The following is a 7204-nucleotide window of genomic DNA, read 5'->3' as shown; positions in this document are numbered from 1 at the left end:
TTCCTTCCTTCCTTTCTTCTTCCCTTTTTCCCATCCTTCCTTTTTTGCATCAATAGAAGATAAGGCCCAGTCACTGGGTAGCTCTAAACCCATGGTGGTTTGGGTGCCATGTTAAGTAACCTAAGGCTTCCATCCAGCCTGGTCAAGACCTGTTCGTTTGGCTTTGTTTCATGGCTAAGCATCCTTCTAAATCTGGGTTAGCTAACTCAGTCTTCTGTTTCATGGGTTTTAAACTGCTCTTGGTGTTGTATGAGTACACTGATGAAAGAAAATGGCAGCAGTCTGGTCTAGGCACCCAAAATGGAGTTGGGAGGCCATTTCAGCTTGAACAGCAGTCACATCTCATCCAAAGTCATTCCGAACTTTTGAACTCTTATAATCAATCACATTCCACCCTGAACATTTAAACTTTTACAGTCAATCACAAGGGTCACAACTTTCTGGAAGAATAATGACCAACATGTCTGTTGACCACCTGGTGACTGTTATTCCACACACTTCCTCTCAAACTAAAAATTTCTGGCTGCGGATCACCACACAGACTGTTATAGCCAGTCCCTTACTGTCAACACTAGTTAAAAGTTCTGGCACCAACTATAATGTTTCACAGGCAACTTTTGTAACCACCCCCTTTTCCAGTTTGTCTTTTTTCCTTTAGAAGCCCAAACTTCTTTGTTTCTCTGTAGTACTTCCCAAGGTAACCTGAAGAGTGTCCCAGACTGTAGTTACTTATATTTGGCTCAGATACACTCTTTGTTTTTTAAGCCATGCCTCAGTTTCTTTTCAGGTCCACAACACAATGGGCAAGAATAAATCCTTCCTAGGGCACATGCCAACATGACCCACATATTGCAATTGGCATAAACACAGGAGCATGCACTTTCTGAAAATATACAAATTGCACATAGTAGGGTCTTAAGTAAATATTTGTGCAGTAGATAGATGTGATATTGAATAGCCATGGATTCCAGGTCCTCACATAATTGATTTTTGCCTCCTCACTTGAGAAAAGAGAGGATACTTCTCCATGCCTGGTGTGTCCTTCCAATGGTTGATGTAGTACTTGTAGCTCCTCTTACCTGTTGGTTACTTCCTGTCCCCCATGAGGAGTGGAATGACTTACCTGAGTTGTAAGAAGAAATGGACTATGTTTCTTCCAGACCTTTCCCTTTCTGCTGGGAGTCAGCAGCCCATAGAGAACAGCTATTCTGAACATAGAGAACTCCTATTTTTTTCTGTCTTTCAATACTATGAGTCTTCCAGAGGGTGTTCTTAGTAGGGAAGCCTACTCCATCTAATGCTAGCTGGGATTGAGTGAAAGAGAATGAATTTGGGGTCTGTACTAGATTGCCTCCAGACAAAAACTACGTTCTTCAATATGTGCCATATCAACAATCAAGGTGACATTTTGATCTCCATAAACCCTATTTTTTTCTTAACTAGCTCAGAACTTTTCAGTGCTGTTACTTGAGTCCCACTGACAGTCAAAGAAGTGGTTTGATTTCATGTGATGTCTTAATAATCTTCTAGTAGGTACACTGTAAGCAGAACAGCAGTGCAATTTTTATCCACAAAATATATGTGTATACACACAATGCAAAGTTATACATTCGTGCGTGTGCACACATGAGCAATGGGTATTTGTGTATTCCATCTCTACATTTCCAGCGCTTATGATATGAGGGCTGTCCAATAAAACAATTATTGATACTGTGCCAGACATGAAACTCTCATTCATAACTTATTTACAATGGGAGTTCTTTGCTTCTTTTTCCTTCCATGTAAAATAGTCCTGCAAACCATAACCTTGAAGCTGCTTTCTTTCTTTTTATTCTGTTACATTTATTATGCACGAGTCACATCTTTAAGATTCAAGAAGCCTTAGAGTTAAGAGTAAATTACATAAACTTTCATGAGTGACAAAAAGCATTGTGTGTGTCGGTCAAAATGTCAGTTATCTAAATAAAACATGACACTCAAATTATGTTTACATAGAGGGTCATAAGCCAACAGCTCAGGATGGAAACACAATTTGTTCAATAGAATGGACTGTGATTATGAATAAACTTTATAATCTGCAGCTCCATGCTGTTTTGGTTGAAGTACTTTTCTGGAAATGTTTAAAATTAGGCAAGTGTGTATTCACAAATATCAAATTGTTATAACTCTGAGATATTTAGTATCAGGTTAAATAATTCTAAGTCTGTTGATGAGATTTGTAGATGTTAAATATTAAATAATTTGATTTCTCTGCCTAATATCTGAGAGTTAACTGACCTTTTTAATAACATTCCTGAAAATAATTTGCACAGACTTTCTTACAGGGCAGAAAGTTAATTGCTTTCTCTCTTTTGAAAATCTCTCTTCTGCATTATTTCACTCTATGAATGTTCTCCAAGTCTGGATTTTCTTTAATAAAGATACTGTCTGACTTCACTTACTTAAAATGACCTTGTAAAGAAAAAGAGACAACAGAATATTGATGGAGCTTGCAATGATAATCTCCACACCTCAAATCACAGGTGTGAAAATAAATTCCTGGAAGCTGAATTCTTAGTGAAACCCTTAACCCTCTGAAATTTATACTCATGAAGAGACATAGTGCTAACAAGGACTCAGAAAGAAATGGTGTCTTAGGTTTCATTGAGATGTTACTTTTAACGTTACTATGACAATCAAATTTCCAGTCATAACCAGCTTAAAGTGATATAAAATTATTTTTTAACTGCTAAGAACACATCTAATGGAGCAGAAGTGGAGCAAAACCCAAGGACAGTTCATGGGCTCTCATCCAGAGCTCCACTTAAGACATGGGTAGTCTCAGACACACATCATTTGCCTTGAGGAAATGATTAATTGAGCAGAAGTGGAGCAAAACCCAAGGACAGTTCATTGGCTCTCTTCCAGAGCTCCACTTAAGACATGGGTAGTCTCAGACACACATCATTTGCCTTGAGGAAATGAAGTGGCTTAATTATTTTCACTAAATAAATAGTGTCTGGCCAAGAGTTATACATAATGACTTCCTGCATAATATTGAATAGCTTTTCCCAGAGAATTGCAGGTAAAAGAATGACAATATTTACCTATATCTATCTATCTATCTGTCATCCATCTATCACTTATCTGTCTTTAATAACAGAAAATTTCAGACACTGTTGATTTTTTTGTACCCTTTCCCCACTCAATCTCATACCATCTTCTCCCTCCAACCCCCCAAAATCTGGACCTTAAATTTTATATTTATTTTTTGCATATATGTTTGAAAGTTGTTGTTATGTGTTAGGTGTTCAGAAACCATATGTAGACTTAATTTGCATGATTGAAAAAATTACATAATTGCTGTCACAGTGTGCATGATCTTCTGGTACTTACCGTTTCCCCTGCTCCCAGTTTGTGTTAGAGATTTTTGCATGTTCGTATACCTCTGTTCGATTCATTTATCTGCTGTACAAGTCTTTCATCATATGAATATACAAGTCTGATTTTGTTTCTCTATTGATGGAAAAGTTAGTTGTTTCCCATGTTTTGCTGTTATAGGAAATGCCTCACGGAGTGTTTCTAGACGTGTGATTTTAACACAAGTATGAGAGCTTCTTTAACATATATAATTAGAAATAAAATGGCTTTCTCAGAGGACAGACCCATTTTTGTATTCTCAATGTAAGGTTTACACCAATTTACACTTCAGACGATTGAAATGGGAAGACTTTAATATTTGCTGACCTGTTTGCTATGAAATAATACCTTATTGTGGTTTTAATTTTCATTCATCTGTTACTGGTGCATTCAAATGTATTTTCATATGTTTATTAAACAATTTACTTGTTCTCTTCTGAGAATTTCCTGTTCATATTCTTTGACCAATTTTCTTCTAATAGATTTATAGAAATTTACACACAAACACACACATATATGTATTATCAATACAAATTCTTTTATATTATATATATTTATGTACATATATAATTGATATAAAGCCTTTGTCAGTTATATGCACAAAACCCCAATATCAATGGTGGCTTATATTTCTGTGTTTTGTTTATTATTGGTTGTTAAAATTGTGACCAATGAATTTATTTTATAATTTTTTTTTCCTTTTTTGTCTTTTTTTGTGACCGGCAACGGATTGCAACCCTCAGTGTTGCGCCCGTACCAGACCGGGACCGGCAATGGGATCACAACCCTCGGTGTTGCCCCCACACCTCGCTCAGCCAGTGAGCGGCCGGTCTGTATGTGGGATCCGAACCCTCGGCGGGAGCGCTGCTGCGCTTCCCAAGCAGCGCACTGTAGCAGTGCGCCACCGGGCCGGCCCTTTATTTTATAATTTTTAAGGTTATCAAAATATCCATCACTGCCTTCTCGATCTCTCTTCTTTATGTCTGGTTAACTAAACTTTTACTTCTCAAAGTCATAACATTTTAATCTATTTTTTTTAGAAGCTTAAAAGTTGCTTTTTGCATTCAAGCACAATGAATTGCATTTTCTTTCAAAATAGCATTCTTTTAAAATCATCTGGCTCTGAGCTCTAATAGTTTATCCAGTCAGATATTTAAGATGCAAGAAGTGTCGTCATAGTTGAAGAATAGAAGATAAAGTGTACATAACATGCTCAGGCTTAATCGCTAATAAAAACCATTGTAATCCGAAAGTATCTTTAACAACCTGAAGAAGAGCAGGCACAGAGGTGAAACAGTCACCTTTGCTGAAATCGTGTTGATATCAGCACTTGTCGCTATGCAAGCAATTAGAATTTTACAGCAGTGTGTATTTGAGCTAACTCCTAATGCAAATCCCTCCTGTCTAAGTGTTGAGGATGTATATGCAGATGCCTAACTGGGATCTTTCTTAAACCATTTTCCTCTAACTCCAACGAAAGCTACCATGTGATAATACACGTCTTCCTTCCTAGGCATATCCTAACTGGGCAAGGTGAACTGAACTGTATGAAAGGCCCCAAGAATAAGCTCCATTTCTTATGGCTATCATGTAAATTGACATTTTGTGTAATAAATTATTCTGTATCATTATTCTGAATCAGTTTACTGGGGCCTGATCAATGCCAGGTAAATAGATAAAGATTGTATTTTTGAGCCGGTTCAGACTGTATTGATCTGAAACGAGAGGTGGTGGTATTAATCAATGAATGCTCTTTCCTTTTTGCCATCTCAATAACTCAGCAGAACCAGCTGTAAGTATCATGTGGTTAAGGGGAGCATGAGTTAGTTAAGTGCCCAGATAATTCTTATAATGCCTTGTAGGTTGTGCACATTACCCATGATAGTTAATTTTATGTGTCAACTTCGCCAGATCAGAGGATGCTGGGATATTTGATTAAACATTATTTCTGGGTGTGTCCGCAAGAGTGTTTCTGAATGTATTTGAATAAATAGACTAAGTAAAATAGATTGTCGCCTCCAAAGCAGGTGGGCATCACCCAATCCTTTGAGGGCCAGAATAGAACAAAAGGCAGAGGAAGGAGAGAATTGCTCCCCTTTATTTTTCTGCTTCGCTGCTTGAGCTTCTAATGCAAATCCCTCCTGTCTAAGTGTTGAGGATGTATATGCAGATGCCTAACTGGGATCTTTCTTAAACCATTTTCCTCTAACTCCAACGAAAGCTACCATGTGATAATACACGTCTTCCTTCCTAGGCATATCCTAACTGGGCAAGGTGNTACAGCTTAGAGACTTAGATCAGAATCCTAAAAGGCAGATCCTGGACTAGGGTTTTTGGGATCTCAGACTGGGAAATCCAGCAAGAAAGTGAGGAAGCAGGAGAGGAAAAGGAGTGTGTTCATCCATTTCTGTGGCACGTAACAGAACCACGGAGAGAACCAAATTTATCGCTTGCAGTTTCTGAGGCTAGGAAGTCCAAAGTCCAAAGAACATATCTGGTGGTGGCAACAGTGACCCAGGAGTCTCACATTGCAAGATTGTGGAAACAGGAGTGAACTTCTCATGTGCTCTTCTTTTAAAGCTCTCAGAGCCACAGCTGCAAGTACCATTTTTTTTTTTTGTCTTTTTGTCTTTTTCCGTGTCCAGCAACGGATCGCAACCCTCAGTGTTGCCCCCGCATCGGACCGGGGACCGGCAACGGGACCGCAACCCTTGGCGTTGGGCCCGCGCCTCGCTCAGCCAGTGAGTGGGAACCGGTCTGTATGTGGGATCCAAACCCTCGGGCAGGAGCGCCGACGCGCTTCCCAAGCGGCGCACTTATCCAGTGTGCCACCGGGCCGGCCCATGCAAGTACCATTTTTAATTAATTTTAATGCATGGAGGCAAGGAGAGCTGGACATTCATATCTGCTCCCATCCAATCATTGGCTACTTTGGCTACAATTTGAGGTTTGGGTGGGTGAGAGGATGGAGGTGCAGAATGCGAAGAAATAGAAACTGCTGGGGTTTCCTTGTGTAATACGAGTAACCCAAGGACAGCAGTTCCCCTGATAAATGTGCTAGAACAAAGCACACAGAAAATGAGTGGTTTGCACACGGAACTGATAAAAGGAAACTGGAATCCATTTACCTATAGACTCAGCAAGATTCAATCTGTGGCATATTAAAAACTTAGAAAAAAAGAAAGAAAAAGAAATGCACCAGAAATCCATCTCCATCTCAAATATATCTTTCGTGAGGAAAATAATATTACTGTTGNCTCCAAAGCAGGTGGGCATCACCCAATCCTTTGAGGGCCAGAATAGAACAAAAGGCAGAGGAAGGAGAGAATTGCTCCCCTTTATTTTTCTGCTTCGCTGCTTGAGCTTGGACATCACAACTCAACTTCTGCCTCAAACTGGAACTTACATCATTAGCTGCCCTGGTTTTCAGGCTTTCAAACTCAGACTGAATTACAGCACCGGCTTTCCTGGGTCTCCAGCTTGCAGGTGGAAGATCATGGGATTTAGCCTCCAAAATTAGCATCTCTAATCTCTGTGTCCAGTTGGAGAACCAATCTTCTATTGATCCCTTTTCTCTGGAGAGCCTTGACTAACACATTACCTGACCCATGGGATCTGAAAAATTGGAGAAAATGTAAAAAATGACAGACCTACTTGTTCGACACATATCCTTTAGTTCTCTTAAGACAGATGTTCGGTGCACGGACTGAAGACCTTTGTGTAAGGTTATGGTGTTCTAGCTAGGTTGGTAAGGACCCCTAGAAGCTGCAGGTGAAGAAACTCTCCTGATAACCAGCACAGTGCC

Source organism: Galeopterus variegatus, unplaced genomic scaffold (genome assembly GCF_000696425.1).
Source record: "Galeopterus variegatus unplaced genomic scaffold, G_variegatus-3.0.2 Scaffold2218, whole genome shotgun sequence".
Classification (NCBI taxonomy): Eukaryota; Metazoa; Chordata; class Mammalia; order Dermoptera; family Cynocephalidae; genus Galeopterus; species Galeopterus variegatus.
Note: the sequence above shows the minus strand (reverse complement) of the source record.